Source organism: Heptranchias perlo, chromosome 3 (assembly GCF_035084215.1).
Source record: "Heptranchias perlo isolate sHepPer1 chromosome 3, sHepPer1.hap1, whole genome shotgun sequence".
In the NCBI taxonomy this organism is placed as follows: Eukaryota; Metazoa; Chordata; class Chondrichthyes; order Hexanchiformes; family Hexanchidae; genus Heptranchias; species Heptranchias perlo.
Window position 1 is genome coordinate 56,421,680 of NC_090327.1, and position 26,006 is coordinate 56,447,685.

Consider the following 26,006-nt stretch of genomic DNA (forward strand, 5'->3'; position numbering starts at 1 on the left):
ATGGAATTTGCCTTTTCTGGTTCTCCTTCCATTGGAGGTATTGCTGCAGTTATATAAGGTATTGGTGAGACCGCACCTGGAATACTGCATACAGTTTTGGTGTCCATACTTAAGAAAATACATACTTGCTCTCGAGGCAGTACAAAGAAGGTTCACTCGGTTAATCCCGGGGATGAGAGGGTGGACATATGAGGAGAGGTTGAGTAGATTGGGACTCTACTCATTGGAGTTCAGAAGAATGAGAGGCGATCTTATTGAAACATATAAGATTGTGAAGGGGCTTGATCGGGTGGATGCAGTAAGGATGTTCCCAAAGATGGATGAAACTAGAACTAGGGGGCATAATCTTAGAATAAGGGGCTGCTCTTTCAAAACTGAGATGAGGAGAAACTTCTTCACTCAGAGGGTGGTAGGTCTGTGGAATTTGCTGCCCCAGGAAGCTGTGGAAGCTACATCATTAGATAAATTTAAAACAGAAATAGACAGTTTCCTAGAAGTAAAGGGAATTAGGGGTTACGGGGAGCGGGCAGGAAATTGGACATGAAGCTGAGCTCGGATCGGTCAATGCCCTGTGGGTGGCGGAGAGGGCCCAGGGGCTGAGTGGCCGGGTCCTGCTCCTACTTCTTGTGTTCTTTAGATTTGTGGTTGGGATCAGATCAGCCATGATCTTATTGAATGGCAGAGCAGGCTTATGTTCTTATGTTCTTAATTGAGCTGAAGAATCACCCTACTCTCTGCTCTTTAACTCTGTTCTTTTATACTTTAAAATAGGTGTATAAGAGTAAAGCATAGACATTAGGCCTTGAGAGGCACTATGCGCTCAACAAGGCTTGTGTTCTTGTTCTGAAAGGTTATGGTTTCAATCCCATCCTTCCACCTGCCCAGTCATGATGACTTGCCCTGGGTGCCTGTTCCTTTCCTTCTCATTGGGTTTGTTCAAGGGTATTATCTCAGTCTTACTCTTCTGAACTGCCACTGAGTGACAGGAGAACACCCCCGAGGAAAGCAACTTCTATAACTGGATAGGACAGTCTATTTTTGACACATGGAGAGAATCAGCTAGGACTGCAAGACATGGAGGTGGGTGGCCAGCAGAATCACAAGCAAAACTGTATGTGACCTTTCAGAAAGCCTCCACATCCATTCTGCACAGCAGTACATCAGTTAGTAGTCGTACATTGGAAAGAATATGACACACTAATATGCATAGTGAAAACACAACAGCAAATCATGTTAATAAGACACTAAACATGCACTATTACTGAAATAAAGAAGATCACACTTTTAACTTTGCAAACTTTTGTTTTTTTTTCAATTTTTGTTTTCCAGAAAAAATGAGAAAATAACATAAAATTAAACTTAAAGGCGGATCTTCAGAAAATAATTTCTCAATCAGATCCTGGTGAAACCGTGCTGTTTCTGCTTTATCTTCCTCCTCCATCTCCTATGGCATAATTTGCTGCTGCTCCTTATCCACAAACAGGCCTCTTTCAACAATTATATTGTGCTACAAGTGACCACATCACCACCAATCTGCCAGCTCTTGGGCATACTGTAGGGCACGCCCAGGAAGATGTAGGGGTCCATTTTAACCCTACCCGTTGCTGGATAAGTCCTCTACCACAGATTTGAAAAGCTAGAGTCTGTAATATGTCTGATAATTCACTTCATTTATTATTGACAAAATGTTAATCTTAAACATCCATACAGAGAAGCGTACATTATCATAATATCATAGTATATTACAGCACAGAAGGAGGCCATTCGGCCCACCGTGCCTGTGCAGGCTCTTTGAAAGGTCTATCCAATTAGTCTCACTCCTCTGCTCTTTCCCCATAGCCCTGTAAATGTTTCCCCTTCTAGTATTTATCCAATTTCCTTTTGAAAGTTATTATTGAATCTGCTTCCACCACCCTTTCAGGCAGTGCATTCCAGATCATAACAAATCTGCATAGAAAAATGTTTCCTCATGTCGCCTCTGGTTACGTACCTTCTGCCACTGGAAACAGTTTCTCCTTATTTACTCTATCAAAACCGTTCATGATTTTGAACACCTCTATCAAATCTCTTCTTAACTTTCTCTGCTCTAAGGAGAACAACCCCAGCTTCTCCAGTCTCTCCGCTTATAAGAAATTCTTCATCCCTGGAACCATTCCAGTAAGTCTCTTCTGCACCCTCTCTAAGGCCTTGACATCCTTCCTAAAGTGTGGTGCTCAGAATTGAACACAATATTCCAGCTGAGGCCGAACCAGTATTTTATAAATGTTTAGCATAACTTCCTTGCTTTTCTACTCTATGCCTCTATTAATAAAGCCCAGGATCCCATATGCTTTTTTAACAGCCTTCTCAACTTGTCCTGCCACCTGCAAAGATTTGTGTTCATACACCCCTAGGTCTTTCTGTTCCTGTACCCCCTTTAAAATTGTACCATTTAGTTTATATTGCCTCTCCTTAACCTTCCTACCAAAATGTATCACTTCACATTTCCCTGGATTAAATTTCATCTGCCATGTGTCTGCCCATTTCACCCGTCTATCTATGTCCTCCTGAAGTCTGTTACTTTCGTCCACATTGTTTACTACATTTCCGAGTTTTATATATCTGCAAACTTTGAAATTGTGCCTTGTATACCCAAGTCCAGGTCATTAATATATATCAAAAAGAGCAATGGCCCTAATACTGACCCCTGGGGGAGACCACTCTATACTTCCCTCCAATCTGAAAAACAACCGTTCACCACTACTCTCTGCTTTCTGTCTCTTAGCCAACTTTGTATCTACACAGCCATTGTCCCTTTAATCTCATGGGCTTCAATTTTGATAACAAGTCTATTATGTGGTACTTTATCAAATGCCTTTTGAAAGTCCATATACACAACATCAACTGCACTACCCTCATCAGCCCCCTCCGTTACTTCATCAAAGAACTCAATCAAATTAGTCAAACATAATTTTCCTTTAACAAATCCTTGCTGACTTTCATTTATTAGCCCATATTTTACCAAGTGCCAATTTTATCCCGGATTATTGTCTCTAAACGTTTCCACACCACTGAGGAGAAAAGACAGGCTTTTCGAGAACACGATTTAAACCAATTCTGTCGACATTACTATTCTGTCTTTGCTAGAAATAAAAGTAATGTAAAAATGTGTTGATATTCTTACTCCCGTCCGGTGGAAACCGAGTGAGAGGGCACTTAAAAGCGAGCAGGATTCTTACCCGCTCAGATCCTGACCGTTTGCGATGTTAACCTGCAGGGTTTTGCAGAGGGATAAGGCGCTTGTCTAAAGCAGGTGGGAGCCTCATAAATTTATGCAAATTGGGGGCTTTTTATGACAATAGCACCCCAATGTAGTTTAAACTGGGGCCTGAGTCAGGAAGCTACCACAGCTTTCCCTCTAGGCAGAAGCAGGTCTGCTCCTAGTCTGAAGACAGAAGTGGCCCTTATGATAAGACTAACTCATTCCTCTGTGGGGCCAGGAGGAGCCATCTGCGAGAAAATACTGAAACCCCCTCCCTCCCACTTACCTGGAAATCGGCCAAGGGCAAGCCGATCGTCACATGCTGGCAGCACTTTTTACGGCTGTTCTGGGTGGGAACTGGACTGGCAGCATTTAGATGCAATCTGGCAGTTAAAATCATTGTTGCCTCCTGCTGCCTCATCCAGGCAGGAAATCAACTTGCTGGTGTGGTTTCCTGCTAGAAACCCACTCTGAGTTAAAATCCATCCCAATGATTCCGATGTTTCTGCTAGGTAGGTAGAGTTAAAATTGACCCCGTAATTTCAGCATGCCAAACCTCTAATTGATGCATTTCCTGCTTCTTTGCTGAAGGTTACAGGTGCTGCATACTGGTATCGTGAACCACATTTTGAGTGGGTAACCCATACCTCTCCCTGTTCAACTTGGAATATGTAAGGATTGCTTTAAGACATCAGTAAAACCTACCTCTTTGACCAAACTTTTGGTCACCTGTCCTAATATCTCTTTGTGTGGCTCAGTGTCAAATTTTGTCTGATAATGCTTCTGTGAAGCGCCCTGGGACATTTTCACTACGTTAAAGGCGCTATATAAATGCAAGTTGTTGTTGTTGTTGTTGTTGTTGTCATCGTCGTCGTCGTCATGCACTATTTTTGGGCATTCATTGAGTGCTATCCTTTTCTGTTGATGATTACTATAGGATGTCGTACAAATGTTTGAATATGGATATAGTTGATGGTACCTGCACCCTAGAATGCCACATCCTTCATAATACGCTGCCAGCTTCTCCTGCTACAGTGCTGAATTTCATGTAATTACCAACATGCTGAAAGGGGCATCTGATAATGGACAGGTAAAACCCAAACTCTCCTTGCTAACTATCCTGCTGTTCTCTGGAAGGAACCTGTGGCAAAAAATTTGAGTGCACCACTTATACTATTACTGGTAATTCAAAGAGGTGTTGCTCCATGGCTGCAGTCAAGTTCCAGGAGTTGGCACAATTCATGTATGGCTTCCTTGTTGATGTATAGCTTGCTGAGATAGTTCAATTAGCTATGACAGTCACATTGCCTGGGGTATCACTGAATCCTTGTGGTCCTCCTTCTTTGGCTTCTGACCTCCCTGACACTCACTTCCTCCTCCTCCTCTAACACATCTAGCAAACTGAAACTTCTGGTAAGTCCATGTTGAAGTGTGGATTGCTCTGTGCTGTACCACTGCCTTAATGCCACCTTTTGTGCAGCAATACTTAAAACAATGAGCGGAACTTTCAACTTTGACGGGGGGTGTAAAACAAGCAATATTGGATTGACCGCCCATTCTACACCCCACCTGATTTTCCTGCCTATTGACTTCAGCTTATATCGGGCATATATTGGGCAGCTGATCTGATATCAACCATTTTACAACCCCCGCCAAGATTGAAATTTCCGGCCAATGTGTGCTTAAAGGCAAGCAGAAGGAAATGTGCACATCCTCCATGATTTCTGTTTAACAAACACTTAGTGAATAAAAAAAAATTAACTCTGGGTCTGTGCGTTAACATGCATTAAGCTAGTTTGCTCCAAGAGCACGTTCAGGAGCGTGTGGGAAAAAATTGAGACCACGCTGTTGATGCTAACCACAAAATTACTACATCCTGGCACAGTTTGTGCATGTACTAGCTCTGACACACAGAGGAATTACACCCCACCACACCTTGTCTGTCAGAATTGGCTATTTAACAGTTTCAAACTGCTATTGTTTTTTTATTGTTTTTGCCCCTGTAAATGTACTGCCCAATGTGAAATTGAACAATATAATTCAGGAGGATCCCAAGTTCGATCCTCTAGTTAGCTGATTTCAGTCTGAGTCACAGTTGGGTGTGTTCCTGTTCCGAGGAAAGGAAAATTCAGCCAGGTATTCCTGCTCCAGATCATTGCCCCTTGACTCCTGTTAGAAAGCGTGTTTGGGTGGACTTCAGGTGGGGGCACACGAGATCGGGTGTGTTGGTATCCATGCTCAGATAACCTGCCAACACTCATGGTTGGGCTCACACATGAAGAATGGCCACATGGGTAAGGTGCTGGATGGCAGTCGTTGCCCGTGGAACCATATCCAGAATGGGTCAGCATGCTTCAGAAAAAAATAAACTGGAGCAGGAGGAGAAAGTTCTTCAAGAGCAGTATGATCATCAGGGTATTCAGCTCCCCAGTAACACATCCCTAAGCATTCATTTACAATCAGTGTTTTGTTCTCATTCCTATTGATTACATATGGTCTGAATCTGGGACTGGTTGAAATTTGCATATATCCAGATAATGCAAAGAATTTGCTTATTGTTTTTATGTATACTCCAATGAAATTTAAAAGCACTATTTTCTTATTTTAGCAAATGGGTATCTAAAAGTTGCATGTAAAATGTGACAGATGTTCCACTTTATGTGTGTAGAGGAAGTCATAATCACAGTACAGAACCAGTGCCAACTCTTACAAAATGATTTGTTCCCTCCATACTATGTGACACCAGGCAGGATTGATGCACATCAGTTCAAACAGGAAGAGTAACTCAGGTCTATGTACAGTAACTGCTCAGAATGATTTTTCCTGGAGTGCTGTTTATTGTACTTGATTTATTTTAATGAAAGGATTAATTAAAAAAGTTATTTCATTCATAGACTGAAACAAATCAATGACAGGAACACTGAAGTGATGAAAATAATTTAAAACACTCTTATTTCTGTATAACAACATGATTTCAGAGACAGTACGTGCCCAATTTCAAAGAAACATAATACAATAGCTGCTCGGGTTGCAGCAAGCACTGAAATAAAGTACACTGGAGTAATGGGGTCCTTTATTTCAGTTGTGTAGTCTAAAATCTAGTTATTAAGTGACATCACTCTTTTAGGTACTGTTTCTTAAAATATTGATTTCAATCCTGCAATGTACTGCACTGGCCAATAGCAACAGGAGCCTAATTACTGCACTGAGCAGACGCTTAAGTTGCCGTTTTAGCTGCTATTTAAATGTTGTTGTTTCACTTGTTTTTTAAGATCAAAGTTTTTTTCTAGCATCAAATTTTAGGTGTGCTCCAAGAACTCAGATCAACGAAATGCCAGTGAGTGTATTTGCAATGTTGTCCCATGGAACTAATGGCCATGAGATTTACATCTTAATGTACAAATGCTAGATCCCTTGAGATGTAGCATTTTGCAAGATGTCCATTACACTGGATTGCTCAAGTACCCAGAACTACAAGGGCTGTAATGACATGGTTCTGCTGCAAATATTTATTGATCTACAAAGTGAAAGATGTTAAAATTCTGCCTTGAATTCTGTTTGGTACTACACGCTTCCATCAAGACCCAGAGCTTGACATTTTAAGTACTGCAATTGGGGCGTATGTCGAATTTTTTTTAGATATAATGCGCACAAAATTAGATTTTGATATTGTGTTAGCAGAGAATAGAATATATTGCATTTTGTGTGTGGAAGCTTAACCCACAGAAAAGCACAGTCTAATAACTAAATAAGGGAGTTCAATAAGACAGGAAGTGGGCTCTGGTGCCGTGCATGTCTTTTCTCCACACCCCCATTATCTGCTCCAGCATGTTGCACTCCATAGCACATTGCAGTTTGCAGGGATCCAATTCCCATTTCCTTCAGTGGTAATTAACAGAGTGCTCTCATTTCATTTCTATTTCTGATTGTATCCTTTCTTCCCCCTTCTTTTGATGAGCAGTTAGTGGGATTCTTGCTAGTCATATTGTGTATGAATAGTTTGGCATTTCTGGTTGAAGCGAACGAGAAGTAGGGTTTTAACAGTTTTTGCTGAGCTGGGGGTATGATGATGGTACAGTAAATACACAATTCAATGCAGCATGGGCTGTAATATTATATTACTGCGATAATTGTTCCAGCATTTTATGCTGGGTGCCTATTCAAGTTACAGGCATTGGCTTCACTGATCTATGGTGCCCTCTATCGTACGTTTTTTTAGAAGCATTTTTGTAATTTCAGGTTTCATGTCATACATTTTTGGAGAGTTTATTTGAATTTTTCATTTATAATTAAAGATTTCTTTTAACCACAAACTTGTAAGTGCATTGTAATTATATAATTTAGTGCAGTGGCCTGTAATAAGCATCTTAAAGGAACAATGAATACAATACTGAACCAAATAGATGTCAGCGGCAGTGTAAACTATTAATGCTTACATATTAGAAAATTGAGAGGGAATTCAGTTTAAGCACTTCATAATTCTCTGAGCTCTGTGTGAGGATATTGAGGTAATAATAGTAAAGTTTGCATTTTTTATGAGAATCTACATTTTTCAATTTTAGTGCAGAATAAATTACTGGTAAATCTTCTTTTGATTGAAACTGAAAATAAAACTGTTCCCAACATTAGTATCCCTGATAAATGAGAGTTCAGCATCATTTTTTTTTGTTGGCCTACAGGATTTGGGCTTCATTTCAGAACTATAAAAAGTTAAGGCTGTGTATTCATTCTAAAAGTTTAAAAATTCACCAAAAATATTTCTTTGCAATTTAATTTTTTTGATGGGTAGATATTTCAACTTCCGTAAGTCAATTATTCTGCAGCCCAAATATATTTCTTTGGATAGTTATAGATATTAATTAGCAATGTAGGATTTGGCCTCCGCCTGCAGTAGGTGCAGACCCATTGATAGCGTGCAAAAAAGGCAGAAGGGGGTATCCCTGGCCATTTCAACTCAATATCCTATTGAGGAGGCCATGGGGCACCTAGATGCAGGGGCACACCATGAAGCTGGTGTTGGGCTTGCGCTGGGGATTCCTCTCAGAAACAGAGGACCTAGGGGGCCTAGCAGCAAGCCAAAGAGGACCTCAAAAGGTAAGTTTCGAAATTTTTTACTTCTTACCAAGTGGACCTTTGAGTTTTGAAGTCTTCTGGAAATGTCTTCTACCTGATTTTCCTGCCACAAAAAATTATTTGCCCTGATAATGCACCAGAAATACCCCCAAAACGTCGAGGAATTCACCTCAAACGCTCAAAACTTCCAGAGGTTCTACCAGTTTCCTCCCTTAACTTCGGCCTGGAGGTTGACTGAACCCCCAAGGAAATGGGGGAAACCCGCCAAAAGGCTGCGGTTGCTGGGTCAAGTGAAATTTTCAAGACTGAGATCGTCAGAATTTTATCAGGTAAGGATATGAAAGTATCAAAGACAGGTGAATGGAGTTGCGTTACAGATCAGCTGTGATCTAACAGAATGACAGAACAAGCTTGAGGGGCTGAATGGCCTACTCGTATTCCTATGTTCTTATGTCTAGTTTTCCTTCCGCCCCCTAACAAGGCAAAATAGCAGGCAATGGGCGGGAATTCCCTTGGGCTGATTTTAACTGGCCGAAATCAGCGTTAATGTGGCGGTAATGGTCTCAAAATGAGGATGGTAGACTCAAACGTCCCATTAACAATGACGCTCCAGCCACCGTCATTTTTAAAGGGACCTTCCCATGACATAGTTGAAACCCCAATTTCAATTTTTAGGGACAAATTGGAGGTTCTACACACCCTCTGCCCATGTGTCCTGACGACGAGCAGCCTTAACAGCGCTCCTAAAAGGGACCACTGATGGCTGCTCCAAAAACGGCCTTAAAACATTTTCCAAGTTATATTTTATACTGTGGGCTGCTGCTGGTCAAGGCTTGTCCCCCTTTGCCTTGCCTTCCCCTACCTTTGCAACCCAGGACCTATCTGTGAGCTGGAGCAGCACCTGAGCCACCTGATAATGCGCCGGCCCGAAGCTCGTGAGATGCAGTGGGATGCCCGTTCAGCTGCATTTGTAAATGCTTTCAAGAATATGTTGATAAAAATTCCTTCATTATCAAATACTTAAAAGCATATACACATATCACCTTCATCTCCATCTGAACACAGGAGCGTCATTCATTCATTTGTCAGTGTGAGTACAGAGTCTCCTTCATATCCTGCTCTGCAATTCAGGCTTCTTGAATTCAGTAGCCAGCCATAAAGACAAAGTTTGGAGGCACGATTTGCTTCTTGAGTTACGCTGGATTTCTGGGCAGTGACGGAAAATTGGGCAAAGGCCCATTCCACCAGACGCCCAATGATTTGTATTGCCGTACAGTTCCTGCAGTGTTATTTCCAATAGATGCTGGAAACACCCGCCTTAATTCAAGCGGGCATTTTGAAATAATGATAACGATGGAATAGCATCTTATATCACATTTTCTGACATTATTGACTTTGCAACATTGGATATTACTTACGGCCACACTTATCAAGCACCCAGTGTTGCTACGGGAGCTAGAATGGCAAGAAGAATTTAAGACAGAACGATATAATTGTCTTAGGCACAATGGATTGCCGACTCCACATCAGTAGATTTTGCCAATGCATTGTTGCCTGAGGAAAACAAAATCTTCACAGCTGCCTGCCCGTTTAAGCTGTGTATCCTGCAGCTGAGGCCATACCCTGTTTCCGATTTACCGCCCCCCTCCCCCCCACACCAAAAGTGGCAAACTCTCAAACGCAGGTGGGAATCCTGATTGGGGCTTGCTGAAAAATTTGAAATAAGGATGACCCCAGAAACCTTGCTGGAGTCAGTGGCGGTTTAGTCAGGCAGGTACAAAGTCACCCGCTGCACTTATGTCGTGGATCACACTGCAGAACAAAATCCCAGCCTTGATCTCCACACTTTCCATATTTATACCCATTAACAGGCAGTGTGAAACTACCAATATTACAGGTGCACCATGATTGATGGGTTTTCTGCCATTCCCCACTTGTTTTTTATGAATTCAACAGTAGAAATATTAGCCATAATTTTGATTGGTAGCTGTTTACATCTAGAAAAATACCATAAGAAAAATGTTCTACATAAAACCGCAATATATTTTATTTTAAATGTAATACTTTGGGAAATAGAAAATATTAAAGTTCAGTACTTGAGCTCAGAGGAAGTGTTAAGAAATAAGATGATAATATGTTTGATGTATAATGCTTGACTCCGCTGGGAGGGTGATTCATGAGAAAACTTCTATTGTGCTCACGAAAACTTTTGCAGTGCAATTTTAAGAAAAAGGGGAGATTTCCAGCCAAGAACTCCTGTAAGGAAAGATTTCCTCAGTGTACTATGTGTAATAAAACCCATTTATGAAGAATAGGTTCATGATATTGTTACATATAGCACACAAAGGAAATCTTCCACCATTATTCCTAGCATCTGGGCACCCATATTTCATTAGATGCCCCATCTCTGTTTCATTTGCACTAGTTTCTCTTCTCGCCTCTAGTTTTGCTAGGTGCTAAGGCACAGGCAGAAGAGAATGTAATGAGCACAGTATCAAAGTTTGTTAGCATCAGCTTAAAGTAAGGTTGCCAACTCTGGTCGGATGTCTGCCTGTAGGTTTGATCACGTGAGGTTTGATCACGTGACATTTGATCATGTGACAGTTGGGATGGGAATAAGGAGCGTGACAGACCAAACTCTTATGACAGAGAGTTTGGGAGAGGAAAACAACAAACACTGGAGTAAGGACAGGAGCCTGAAAATCACTGATGTTGCAAAAGGTTCAGGAATAAAAGTACTGTTTTGTGCCAGTAGCAAATACCAGCAGCTTGTCAGAACAAATGACCAAACCTAGAGTCTGCGCAGACAAGGCCAAAATTCAAATATATTGAGATTTTACTTCCAGCCAAAGAGGGTAGCATCAGAGCAACTACAAACACCCCCACCCTCCCAAAATAAGGGCACTATTAATAATAAATAAGATGGCCTGTGCAGATTAAAAATATATGACAGTAATTTAAATGTTAATTTGAAAATTTGGCTCAATTAAACAATGTATTTAAATTATGTTGGACTTATCAGTTTGATTACCATTCACCTCTCTATGCTTCCTGCTCTTGATGCCAGTCTGTGAGCAATACCTGTGAGTGCTGGAGCTGTTCAAGTCACAGCTAGCCAATGGTGGAGAAGTTAACGTGAAGAGCCACGCTACAACCAAACAAGTTGAAAGGGGAAAAGAGAGCTGTCCTTCATCAACAGAAGAGTCTTGTGGTTTATGGGGTGTTGATTGGTCACCCATGTAATGGTGATTTAAAGAGCCTATGTAGACTGGTTCATCCTTAACCAGTCACAGCTATTCTGCACAGAAAAAAGTAGATACCAAAGCTTGTTGTGTAGTAACTGTATTGTTCGGATGGTCATGAAACTACAGGATTGTCGTAAAACCCATCTGGTTCACTAATGTCCTTCAGGGAAGGAAACCTGCCGTCGTTACCCGGTCTGGCCTATATGTGACTCCAGACCCACAGCAATGTGGTTGATTCTTAATCACCCTCTGAAATGGCCTAGCAAATCACTCAGTTGTACAATCTCGCTACAAAAAGTCATAATAATAATAAAACCGGATGGAACACCTGGCATCAGACCACCCGGCACCGGACATGACAAAGACAAACCAAGCCCAGTCAACCCTGCAAAGTCCTCCTCACTAACATCTGGGGACTTGTGCCAAAATTGGGAGAGCTGTCCCACAGACTAGTCAAGCAACAGCCTGACATAGCCATACTTACAGAATCATATCTTTCAGCCAACGTCCCAGACTCTTCCATCACCATCCCTGGGTATGTCCCATCCCACCGGCAGGACAGACCGACCAGAGGTGGCGGTACAGTGATATACAGTCAGGAGGGAGTGGTCCAGGGAGTCCTCAACATTGACTCCGGACCCCATGAAATCTCATGGCATCAGGTCAAACATGGGCAAGAAAACCTCCTGCTGATTACCACCTACCGTCCTCCCTCAGCTGATGAATCAGTCCTCCTCCATGTTGAGCACCACTTGGAGGAAGCACTGAGGGTAGCAAGGGCAGAGAATGTACTCTGGGTGGGGGACTTCATTGTCCATCACCAAGAGTGGCTTAGTAGCACCACTACTGACCGAGTTGGCCGAGTCCTGAAGGACATAGCTGCCAGACTGGACCTGTGGCAGGTGGTGAGTGAACCAACACGAGGGAAAAACCTACTCGATCTCGTCCTCACCAATCTACCTGTCGCAGATGCATCTGTCCATGACAGTATTGGTAGGAGTGACCACCGCACAGTCCTTGTGGAGACGAAGTCCCATCTTCACACTGAGGACACCATCCAACGTGTTGTGTGGCACTATCACTGTGCTAAATGGGATAGATTCGGAACAGATCTAGCAGCTCAAAACTGGGCATCCATGAGGTGCTGTGGGCCATCAGCAGCAGCAGAACTGTATTCCAGCACAATCTGTAACCTCATGACCCGGCATATTCCTCACTCTACCATTACCAACAAGCCAGGGGATCAACCCTGGTTCAATGAGGAGTGTAGAAGAGCATGTCAGGAGCAGCACCATGCGTACCTAAAAATGAGGTGCCAAACTGGTGAAGCTACAACACAGGACTACATGCATGCTAAATAGCGGAGGCAACATGCTATAGACAGAGCTAAGCAATTCCACAACCAATGGATCAGATCAAATCTCTGCAGTCCTGCCATATCCAGTCATGAATGGTGGTGGACAATTAAACAACTAACGGGAGGAGGAGGCTCTGCAAACATCTCCATCCTCAATGATGGCAGATTCCAGCACGTGAGTGCAAAAGACAAGTCTAAAGCGTTTGCAACCATCTTCAGCCAGAAGTGCCGAGTGGATGATCCATCGCGGCCCTCTCCTGATATCCCCACCATCACAGAAGCCAGTCTTCAGCCAATTCGATTCACTCCACGTGATATCAAGAAATGGCTGAGTGCACTGGATACAACAAAGGCTATGGGCCCCAACAACATCCCGCCTCTAGCCAAACTATTCCAGTACAGCTACAACACTGGCATCTACCCGACAATGTGGAAAATTGCCCAGGTATGTCCTGTCCACAAATAGCAGGACAAATCCAATCCGGCCAATTACTGCCCCATCAGTCTACTCTCAATCATCAGCAAAATGATGGAAGGTGTCGTCGACAGTGCTATCAAGCGGCAATTGCTCACCAATAACCTGCTCAGCGATGCTCAGTTTGGGTTCCGCCAGGACCACTCGGCTCCAGACCTCATAACAACCTTGGTCCAAACGTGGACAAAAGAGCTGAATTCCAGAGGTGAGGTGAGAGTGACTGCCCTTGACATCAAGGCAGCATTTGACCGAGTGTGGCACCAAGGAGCCCTAGTAAAATTGAATTCAAAGGGAATCGGGGGAAAACTCTCCAGTGGCTTGAGTCATACCTAGCACAAAGGAAGATGGTAGTGGTTGTTGGAGGCCAATCATCTCAGCCCCAGGACATTGCTGCTGGAGTTCCTCAGGGCAGTGTCCTTGGCCCAACCATCTATAGTTGCTTTATCAATGACCTTCCCTCCATCGTAAAGTCAGAAGTGGGGATGTGCGCTGATGATTGCACAGTGTTCAGTTCCATTCGCAACCCCTCAGATAATGAAGCAGTCCGTGCCCACATGCAGCAAGACCTGGACAGCATCCAGGCTTGGGCTGATAAGTGGCAAGTAACATTCGCACCAGACAAGTGCCAGGCAATGACCGTCTCCAACAATAACCACCTACCCTTGACATTCAAGGGCATTACTATCACCGAATCCCCCACCATCAACATCCTGGGGTCACCATTGACCAGAAACTTAACTGGACCAGCCACATAAATACTGTGGCTACAAGAGCAGGTCAGAGGCTGGATATTCTATGGCGAGTGACTCGCCTCCTGACTCCCCAAAGCCTTTCCACTATCTACAAGGCACAAGTCAGGAGTGTGATGGAATACTCTCCACTTGCCTGGATGAGTACAGCTCTAACAACACTCAAGAAGCTCGACACCATCCAAGACAAAGCACCCCATCCACCACCCTAAACATTCACTGCCTTCACCACCAGTGCACCGTGGCTGCAGTGTGTACCTTCTACAGGATGCACTGCAGCAACTCGCCAAGGCTTCTTCGACAGCACCTCCCAAAACCGTGACCTCTACCACCTAGAAGGACACGGGCAGCAGGCACATGGGAACAACACCACCTGCACGTTCCCCTCCAAGTCACACACCATCCCGACTTGGAAATATATCGCCGTTCCTTCATCGTTGCTGGGTCAAAATCCTGGAACTCCCTTCCTAACAGCACTGTGGGAGAACCATCACCACACGGACTGCAGCGGTTCAGGAAGGCGGCTCACCACCACTGTCACTGGGGAGGTGGCCCTAGCTGCTTTGGAAATAAATGGAAAAGAGCATTATGATTACCATTATTTAGAGAACTCTTCAGTGACTGCTGTAAGGGGCATCAGAGTACAAAGGGCAATTAGGGATGGGCAATAAATGCTGTCCTTGCCAGCGACGCCCACATCCCATGAACGAATAAAAAAAAATCCTAGCTCCCTTTAAAACAGCACACAGTGTAGAATTACACAAAATTGCATTCTGGACATTACATTTTTTAACTGTCTTACTAAATTGGATACACACTGCATAATACACTTGAACATAAAATTATACTTTTAGAATTAGCCTTGTGATTAAATCAGGTGATCATCAATGGCATAGTCACATAGGGGCAAAGAGGGCTGATGCATTGTAATGTTTGCGGATTGGCACTGGATTAAAGAATTGGTCCTTTATTTGAAGATGGAGAGAAGAAATTAAGGCACTGGCATCGAAGGTAAACTATGTTAAACAGAAGAGACGATTCCAATTATCAGTTGTGCTCTGATGCTCCTTACAGCAGTCACTGAAGAGTTCTCTGAATGATGGTCATCATGATGCTCTTTTCCATTTACTTCCAAAGCAGCTAGGGCCACCTCCCCAGTGACATGCAGGATCCTTTGCATGTTTCAAGGAGTGGAAGCCTTTTCTGCTGAGAAAGTTGAGGGGTTTGACTGTAGGAACTTGCAAAGCAACGTTGGTGTCATCTATTGCACCCTGGACCTTGGGAAAGCCAGCAACCATGTAAAACTGAATGGCCTTATTTCACTGCTGCCTTGCTGTGATGCCAAAGTTGATGAATTCCCTAGGTCTCCTGAAAAGTGCATGTCACCTGACAAATACATGTCTGTACTGAACTCTGACCAATATTACAAGAACCCACATGGATGCCCCAAATGATCCAGTGTTATTAAAGTTGAGTATATTGATCACCTTTATTGCCACAGGCAGAGCAGTGTGGGCAGATGACCGTGGCTGCAGATCTTCAGGCAGTAGCTGGAACAGTTCTCCTATTGTCTTTTTGGTAATACTCATCATCTCATGAAGGTCCTCATAGCTCCTGTGTTGCCTATTATATTCTTTGAATTCTTCGTAAATGAAGCCTCACTCTCCATTCCTCCATTTTCTCCTGCTCCTCCATGATAATGGCATACAAAGAAATGCCCAACGGGAATGACGTAACTGCTCCTGAGGAGCTCTCACTGTGGGTGGGGAGATCAAAAGCTGCTGGTAATCTCACATTCGCACAGACAGTAAGAAGCAAAACTAAGACTGTCTAGGCTGAATGCCAAAAAAAGAAATCACTCCAAAAAGTTTTTTCCAGTTGCAGTAATCACTCCTGAAACTTTCAGCAGTCTTCAGGCTCAAAAACCTTTCATTTCCACTGACCTTGGCAACAGATCCACCTTATATTTCGCATTTAAACTTACCTCTGGGGGTAATTTTCAACTTACCGCTGGAGCATAAAACCAGCGTGGAGGGTTGGGTTTCCATTGCAGAAACTGGCTGATTTTGCTTTCCATTGAAATGATTAGAAAGGAAAATCAGGCAGTTTCTATAATGGGTGCCAGATCTGTAATTTCACACTCCAGCGGTAAGTTTAAAAATTACCCCCCAATGTATTGTGAGCGTAAAACTAGGAAATTCGGGACTGCAGTGCCGTTGGCTCTCATGGAAAAATATTTTAAGTTAGGTGGCTGTGGACTCAGCAGGCAGATTGTGGGAAGGGCCAAATCATATTTGGGAATTTGGAGGAGATCGATTTTTATGGTGGAAAACCAGTAAAAATGACTTCTGCCCAATTTGCTGCCCACACCAAATATTTTGGCAGGGAATTTCAGGCCCTATGTTCTGATCTATTAAAGCTAGTTCAAATTCGATGGGGAAATATGAAATTTCAGTAATTATGATGAATGTTGCATACTGCTGCCTGCAGAAAGCATGTAGTAATATTATCACACATGGAATGACTGACAACAGAGGTTTGTGAAGTAGGTTTTGCTTTACCGTAAAAATGGATCCTCAGTTATCATGTTGGATTAAAACCCACTGCTCCTCAAGTGTACTGAAAATGCAGAGAACTACTTTTTCTTTATATACTCATGAATTAAATGCTGTGTGCATTATCTTAATGGTGCAATGTCTAGGAAGTCAATTTATGTCATTTAGACACAATGCATTCTTCAGGTTTTCTGAGGAGAAAGAATGCTGACCAGTCTTTGACTGCAACATGGGCTATGTGCCATATTGGAAATGAAATGTGATTCTGATTCAATCTAATGGATGGTCGCCATGGCAGTTCATTTCCCCTGGAGTCTTCTGTTTTTTTAACAGCCAGCTTTGCATTCTGCTGCAGTAACCAATCCTTTGGATATGGTAAATCACAGGGGAAAAAAGGAGCTGTTACCGTCCATTACCAAAAAATGACACAGCTACAATCTTTCACTTTTAGAGACCATACACATAAGTAAAAAATATAACATTGTGCATTTTTGATGTTGTTCCTATTTTGTGGGCGAAAATGTAGCCCAACAGAATATCCCTGAGATCTATGGTGCGATTAAATGACTAGACTGAAATAGCCTGAATAATCAAAGAAATTTTTTTACAAATATTCAAGATCAAAACTTGCTCATGAATCAAACTTAGCACATGATGTATGATGTAGAGAAAAGTATTACAAAATTGTAGGAGTCAAAATACTTTGTGTAACTAGGCAGATCTAGATATGCTGGGGGATCGGGCTTGTGACTGGTGTTTAAATTTAACTTAGAAAAGTGCAGTGTTATGCATGTGGACATATTTTGTTGCTATTAGTAGCCTTTACCCACTGTTATAGTTTTTGTTTGTCCCTCTTTTGTCCTCTCTAAAGTAAGGCTCACTATCCTTCCCTCCTAATCTTTCTAGTCTCATCTGGTGTCTATTATTTCCCTTTCCCCTTTGCTACTCTTGAAGACTATATTATCTATAATCAACATCTTGGGAGCCTCAGCAACTTTTCTAGTTTCTGGTGTGCCTTAGTTTTCTTTCCACTGTGCCTTACAGGTTTCAATTTTTCCCCAGTATCTAATTTAACCTCTCCACAAGGATATTGGTGCCATTTCCGTTCAGTTGAAGATTGTTCCTTGTGTACAGATTCTGCCTTTCCCACAATGTGCCCAGAGCTGAAACACTCTCTTCATATATCCATATGAAAAGCAACTGTGCCCCAACCACTGCATAAGAACATAAGAATAGGAGCAGGAGTAGGCCATACGACCCCTCGAGACTGCTCCATTCAATAAGATCATGGCTGATCTTCTAACTCAACTCCTCTTTCCTGCCCTAACCCCATATCCCTTCATTCCCTTAGTGTCTAAATATCCATCAATCTCAGCCTTGAATATACTAAAAACTCAGCATCCACAGCCCTTTGGCGTAGAGAATTCCAAAGATTCACAAGCCTCTGAGTGAAGAAATTTTTCCTCATCTCGGTCCTAAATGGCCGACCCCTTATCTTGAGACTATGACCTTTAGTTCTAGACTCTCCAGCCAGGGGAAACAACCTCTCAGCATCTAACCTGTCACGCCCTCTAAGAATTTTATATGTTTCAATGAGATCACCTCTCATTCTTCTAAACTCCAGAAAATATAGGCCCATTCTACTCAATCTCTCCTCACAGGCAACCCTCTCATCCCAGGAATCAATCCAGTGAACCTATAGCGTGCCTATAGATGATCTCTATGCATGTCCAGAAACAGAAGCAAAACACATGTTAGAAACCAACAGAATGGGATTTCTGGCATTCACAATTAACTGGTTATGTTACAGCACGAACAAACTTGTGGACAGCCCACCTGTAATTCTAAATAAAAATGGTATAAAAGCATCTGTCGGCTGCAGAGGTCATGCAGAAGGTAATCCCTATACAGTTTCTCCAGTCAAACTGATTGTGGTGTCCAGATAAACCATCAAAAATATACATACTGTACTTGGATGGGTGAACTAGTTCACCGGAGTGCATTCTATTTGAAAAGCTTGCCATTACTACTTGAGTTGTTCTCAGCAATCTTACATTCAATGTTTCTCTTAGCTTCTCAAATTACTCTTTTTAACCTGCTGTTGCTTATTTTTTTATAATTTACTTAATCCTGCTGCTAACCAGATTGCTTGCTGTTTTAAAACCTTTTTCCTTATCTGTAATGCTATTTTTATACCCCTACTTAACTACATTGGAGTCCATTTAAGAGTAACACTCCCTTTTAAAAATACTTTCTCACCTTTCCCTTTCTGACATCTCCACACATTGTGCATCTTTTCTGCTAAGAGGAAGATTGGTTCCTTTGCTTCTACCATTGTTGCTTTGAAATCAGTCCCAAGTATATCTGAGCGGACTTTGATGACTCTCTCTCCCTCTAGTAGTATCAGACCCCTACAAAAATTTGCTGTGTGGCATGTAAAATTGCATCAAGTCTGTGCTGCAGTGAACCCTTCAATCAATATGTCCAAACAGGCTAGTAATTCCCCAGGCAAAAGCTGTTAAAACTAGAACAAATATAACAAGTGAAACACTGTAAACATTGTAGTCTGCCAAATTCCTCACATCATTGCTTCTTCTTCACTCTCCACTATGAGTAGCTTGAGTACAAATGTCCAGTGTCTCTGTGGGGCACAAAAACGTATGTAACTTATTCTTGAATGTCACTTGATATATATATTTCTGTACCATCAGGATACTTGGAATCAGGGGATTATCCAATCTTAGTAAGGATGCTGGGATCTTATGCAAGTTCTGGCTCCAGTTAAGCAACAGGCTCATCCAAGTTGTCAGTCACTTTGGTGCTGTTCTTAAACTCTGTGGTCCAGCGAATGTACTACCTGTTTGTGCTAAAGTTCCATGTAAAAAGCAAAGTGGAGGATTTAACTTCCAAATCTCCTAGATCCTTGCTAGAATTGTTTTTCTGTCTAGACTGGGTACCTTTTGCTCAGCAACTTGTGATTCTCAGGGGCTATGACTGTTGGAATAAGTAAGGACTTTTTTCCTCCACTTTACTGCCTGAAATCAGGTGACATAGCGGAGGAAAATCAAGGAAATTGAATGGCAAAGCCTACTACTGCATCCCCAGCCTGATTTGGATTTTCTTCCCCCTGTTCCGACTCTCCTTCGGAGGGAGGAGAGAAGTGCAGTCCTAATTGACTCTGGCATCCTTGTAGTACATACTACTGTTTTAACAAAACAATACTGAGGCCAAATAAAAATGACAGATTGCATTCAATCAGAGAATGGGCAGTCAGAGCTGGATTGCCAGATGGCCAGTGCACTCAAAAACTCCACATGACTCATTCCTTCCCCCCCTCCCCCTCACACACACACTTTTAAATTAATTTGTAAAAGTAATATAATGTTTCTTGACTCTTGTCACTTTCATGGAGACCAGACACTGCAGAAAATGAAGATGCAAATAGGGAACAACTATTTCCATTCGTCAGTGAATTGTTAACTAAAGGTCAAAAATTTACGATCCTCACCGAAAGAACGAAAGGGGAGATTAGGAGAAATCTTTTTACACTGAGGATTGTTAGGCTGTGGAATGCTCTACCAGAAAGTGGGAGATGTAAAATTCTGTGATTCTATAAGAAATTGAATTTTTATTTTTGAACTTAAAATTAGCTTTGCGTAGAGATAAATCCCCGTTGCATTTGGTCTTACTTCCACAGGAGATATGTTCTGCATTAATAAGGAAGTCAAAAATGTTTTTTCATTACGCAAAAATATTATTCTGCCAACATAGGGCTCCTCTCTCCTGAGTCCTGATGGTATCTCCCAATTGTTGGCATGGGGAGGAGAATTCAACCGTGGATGCATTGGGGGTTTCAGGGTTAGTGTTGAGAGCAAAGACTATTGACATGGCTCTGCAGAATTCAAAGAATTGCAGTTTCATCTGCTAAGTGTTAGATTTTGGGCTACTTCAAAAAGATCTTATTTTTGACCTCCACAAAAGTCAGCTTTCATAGGCAAGCCCATGCTCCTTATGAACTGAAATTTGACCTTATGCAGAAACCATCTGGAAGAGTAGACTGCAGGGTGAACAATGATCTCTGAGGCTGCAGAAGAACTAGTACAGGATGTCATTGTATGTACCTGGGGCTGAATTTCCTTATCCGCTCTTTTAGATAATCATGCACCATGTCTTTAAATATAATTTGGGTTCAGGCCTTTCGAATCAGGCATGACTACATACACATATTATATATATATACACACATTTATTGTAAAAATCAATTTAACCTATATTTATGGCAGACTTCATGTATACCAGCAAAGCATGCAACATTGACCATAGTAGTAAGAAAATATTACACTGCATTCTGCTATGAGGCAACCCTTACCATCAGGACACGGTGATTATCTCTGTCCTGGGAGCAGGCCAGCCAATGTCTTTCTTTTCTGTGGAGGATTCACTGCACCTCCCAGTCTAGGTGAATAACCTCTCTCTTTACACCTTTTCTTATCACTGTTCATGACACTCAGCATTCTGCTCCAGCAGCAATTTCTCTTTTTCTTCCAGGCTTTACATAAACTTTATTACATGAAGTAAGGATGTCTTACTGATACAAAACCATTTCCTTCAATAAGTACCAGTTACCCTGTAGCACATTCTTCCTGAAGTCAATTGTTGATCAACGATGTGGATCTAGTCACCATTCTTCTGGTTACCTTTCATTGTTTGGCACCTGTCAACTTTCATGTCTGCCTTTCTCATCCCACAGTGCAATATTTCATTACAAAGACACACCCTACTTATTTTTCCAACCTCAACATTCTTATCATCCCTAAACCACAGATTCCATTTCCTTATTCATTCACTCACTCAAAAAACATCTGTTTAAGATCTTTTGCTCTTAATTTTAAAAGAACCATCTTTTCATAATCTGTTTAAATTATTTCCTTACACACAGCTGCAAAACAGTAATTAGGTACTGATTAATTACTTTAAGACATTATAGCATAAGAATCATATTATCATGTTTGACAAATAAAAGTTTAAATGTAAACCTATATAATACAAAGCATAGAAATGCTAAACCAGTAGCTTCCCTCATCAATGAAGTCATAAGAACATAAGAAATAGGAGCAGGAGTAGGCCATCCGGCTCTTTGAGCCTGCTCCACCATTCAACAAGATCATGGCTGATCTTCTACCTCAATGCCATTTTCCTGCACCATCCCCATATCCCTTGATGCCTTTAATATCTAGAAATCTATCGATCTCTGTTTTGAATGTACTCAATGACTGAGTCTCCACAGCCTTCTGGGGTAAAGTATTCCAAAGATCCATCACGCTCTGAGTGAAGAAATTTCTCCTCATCTTAGTCCTAAATGGCCTACCCTTTATTCTGAGACTGTGACCTCTGGTTCTAGATTCCCCAGCCAGGGGAAACATCCTCCTTGCAGTTACCCTGTCGAGCCCTGTAAAAATTTTGTATGTTTCAATGAGATCCCATCTCATTCTTCTAAACTCTAGAGAATACAGCCTAGTCTACTCAATCTCTCCTCATACGACAATCCCGCCATCCCAGAAATCAGTCTGGTGAACCTTCGTTGCACTCCCTCTATGGCAAGTATATCCTTTCTTAGGTAAGGAGACCAAAATTGTACACAATACTCCAGGTGCGGTCTCACCAAGGCCCTGTATAATTGCAGTAAGACATCTGCTGCTGCCCTGATTAACCCTTTCTACTGATTTATTACATTTGGGCCAATCCCTATTATCCATCAGCTCCTATTGGGTTGGATTAGGACTTCTGCCTGCCAGTCTGACCCCATTATGACCCCTGCCCAGTTTCCTGTTTCAGGGTTATTAAATATTTATGGTGTACTCCAGGCAGATTTCCCACTAGCAAGCGGGAGCCTGATATCATTCACCTTAAAGGGTTACGTTATGAGGACATGTTGCATAAACTTGGTTTGTATTTCCTTGAGTTTAGAATGTTGAGAGTTGATTTAATTGAGGTGTTTAAAATTATAAAAGGATTTGATAGGGTAGATACTGAGAAACTATATACTCTGGTGAGGGAATCCAGAACAAGGGGGTACAATCTTAAAATTAAAATGAATTCTCTACCCCAGAGGGCTGTGGATGCTGGGTCATTGAATATATTCAAGGCTGAGATGGATAGATTTTTGGAATCTAGAGGAATCAAGGGATATGGGGATTGGGCGGGAAAGTGGAGTTGAGGTCGAAGATCAGCCATGATGGCAGAGTAGGCTCGACGGGCCGAATCGCCGACTTCTGCTCCTATTTCTTATGTTCTTATGTTCTTAAAGCAAGGCCATTCAGGAGTAAAATCAGGAAGTATTTTTCACAAGAGGGTAGTGGAAATCTGGAACTTCCTCAGCCAAAAGGCTGTGGATGCTGAGGGTTAATTGAAATGTTCAAGACTCATGTCGACAGATTTTCTATTAGGTAAGGGTATCAAGGAATATTAATCAAAGGCGGGTAAATGGAGTTGAGCTACAGAGCAGCCATGATCTAATTGAATGGTGGAACAGGTTCAGGGGCTGAATGGCCTATTCCTGTTCCTATGTTCCTGCCTGTGGCCCTGAGGAAAATCCAAACGGTGACTGTCACTGCAGCACCAGAAGAGGCAGGAGGCCGCTTAAAGGGGTACAGGAGCCTGAAGACTGCAGTAAATCTTCGACTGAAGGCCTCAGCTGAGAGCACGTCTTTCAGCAGGTAAGGGATTGGCCCAAAATGTAGGGTGAAACTGCAACTATACCCTCTCCTTCCATCTGGAGACTTCAGGCCTTGCCCCTGCTACCCCAGTGATTCAAAGGAGTAGAGGGAAGATTAGTGGACCGGAGGCAAATGGGCTTGGAACCCAGGCCCTGCCTCCCCACTAGAATTTGCAAGTGGCAAGGACTTAGGATAATTAAGATCAGTGTGAGGAGGCAGCAGTAGGCCTCGCTGCACACTTTTCCCCTAAAAATCTATGCTCTCTCTGAAAAACATCACACATACCTATCATATAGTTCAGACTAAATTCCAACCTCATTTTTATTATAAGTGAAATTATACAGAAACAAAAATAATCAGCAGGTAAGATCACAATACATATCTTAACTTTCCTGGAACAACTTCTATTTTTACAAGTGTAATGAAAACAGACACCAAGCCAGGCTGGAAGAGATGCTGGAGTCCATAATTAAGGATAGGGTGACTGAACACCTTGAGAATTTTCAGTTAATCAGAGAGAGCCAGCATGGATTTGTGAAAGGTAGGTCGTGCCTGACAAACCTGATTGAATTTTTTGAAGAGGTGACTAAAGTAGTGGACAAGGGAATGTCAATGGATGTTATTTATATGGACTTCCAGAAGGCATTTGATAAAGTCCCACATAAGAGACTGTTAGCTAAGATAGAAGCGCATGGAATTTGAGGGAAAAGTACGGACTTGGTTAGGAAGTTGGCTGAGCGAAAGGCAACAGAGAGTAGGGATAATGGGTAGGTACTCACATTGGCAGGATGTGACTAGTGGAGTCCCGCAGGCATCTGTCTTGGGGCCTCAATTATTCACAATATTTATTAACGACTTATATGAAGGCATAGAAAGTCTCATATCTAAGTTTGCCGATGACACAAAGATTGGTGGTATTGTAAGCAGTGTAGATGAAAACATAAAATTACAAAGCGATATTGATAGATTAGGTGAATGGGCAAAACTGTGCCAAATGGAATTCAATGTAGACAAATGTGAGGTCATCCACTTTGGATCAAAAAAGGATACAACAGGGTACTTTCCAAACGGTAAAAGTTTAAAAACAGTGCATGTCCAAAGGGACTTAGGGGTTCAGGTACATAGATCATTGAAGTGTCATGAACAGGTGCAGAAAATAATCAATAAGGCTAATGGAATGCTGGCCTTTATATCTAGAGGACTAGAGTACAAGGGGGCTGAACTTATGCTGCAGCTATACAAAACCCTGGTTAAACCGCACCTGGAGTACTGTGAGCAGTTCGGGGCACCACACCTTCAGAAGGACCTTGGAGGGAGTGCATTGTAGGTTTACTAGAATGATACCTGGACTTCAAGGGTTAAGTTACGAGGAGAGATTACACAAATTGGGGTTGTATTCTCTAGAGTTTCGAAGGTTAAGAGGTGATCTGATCGAAGTTTATAAGATATTAAGGGGAACAGATAGGGTGGATAGAGAGAAACTATTTGCGATGGTTGGGGATTTTAGGAGTAGGGGGCACAGTCTAAAAATTAGAGCCAGACCTTTCAGGAGCGAGATTAGAAAACATTTCTACACACGAAGGGTGGTAGAAGTTTGGAACTCTCTTCCGCAAATGGCAATTGATACTAGCTCAATTGCTAAATTTAAATCTGAGATAGATAGCTTTTTGGCAATCAAAGGTATTAAGGGATATGGGCCAAAGGCAGGTATGTGGAGTTAGATCACAGATCAGCCAGGATCTTATCAAATGGCGGAGCAGGCACGAGGGGCTGAATGGTCTACTCCTGTTCCTATGTTCCTATTAGGATTAAAACCTAAGTCAGATAAATTAGTTTTGTGGAGGTTTTTTATGGTGGAAATAAAAGTGCAGAAGTTTAGCAAGGCAATTCCAAAAAGTAGGACTGAAGTGGTTGAAGGTTCTGTAACCAAGGGTGGGACGAAGAGAGGGCGAGAGACACTGAAAATCAAAGTCAAAACCATGGAGCATTCTGGAGGGGATATAGGGCTGAAGGAGCTAGCAGAGATAGGATGGAGCAAAGTTATGGAGGAATTTATAGATGAAGACAACGATTTTGAATTGAATGCACTGGAGGATGGGAGCCAGTTTAGATTAGTGAGGATGGTAGTGATGGATGACCAGCATTTAGTTTGGAAGAGGATAAATTTGACAAGTTGAAATTTACAGAGGGTGGAGGATGGGAGACCAGTAAGGGGAGCATTACAATCGTTGAGTCTGGAGGCAACAATGGCATGTATGAGTTTCAGTGGGGGAGGGATTGAGGTTGAGCAGCGATGAGCAATGTTGTGGATGTGAAAATAAATAGTCTTAGTGATGGATAGGATGCGGGGTTTAAGGCTCATCACGAGGTTGTACAAGACATCAAAAATGTGAATGGCGTAGTTCAGTCTGAGACAATGGCCAGCAAGGGCACTACAAAATATATTCATCTGAGATAAAAAGGGGATACATCTAAGGGTAGAGTCCCATGTATAAATAGAGAGATTAGAATTTTAAAAACAGACTACCAGATTGTATAAAAGGAAATGGAAAGGGTTTTTATAAGCATATTAAAATTAAAATAGGTAAATACAGG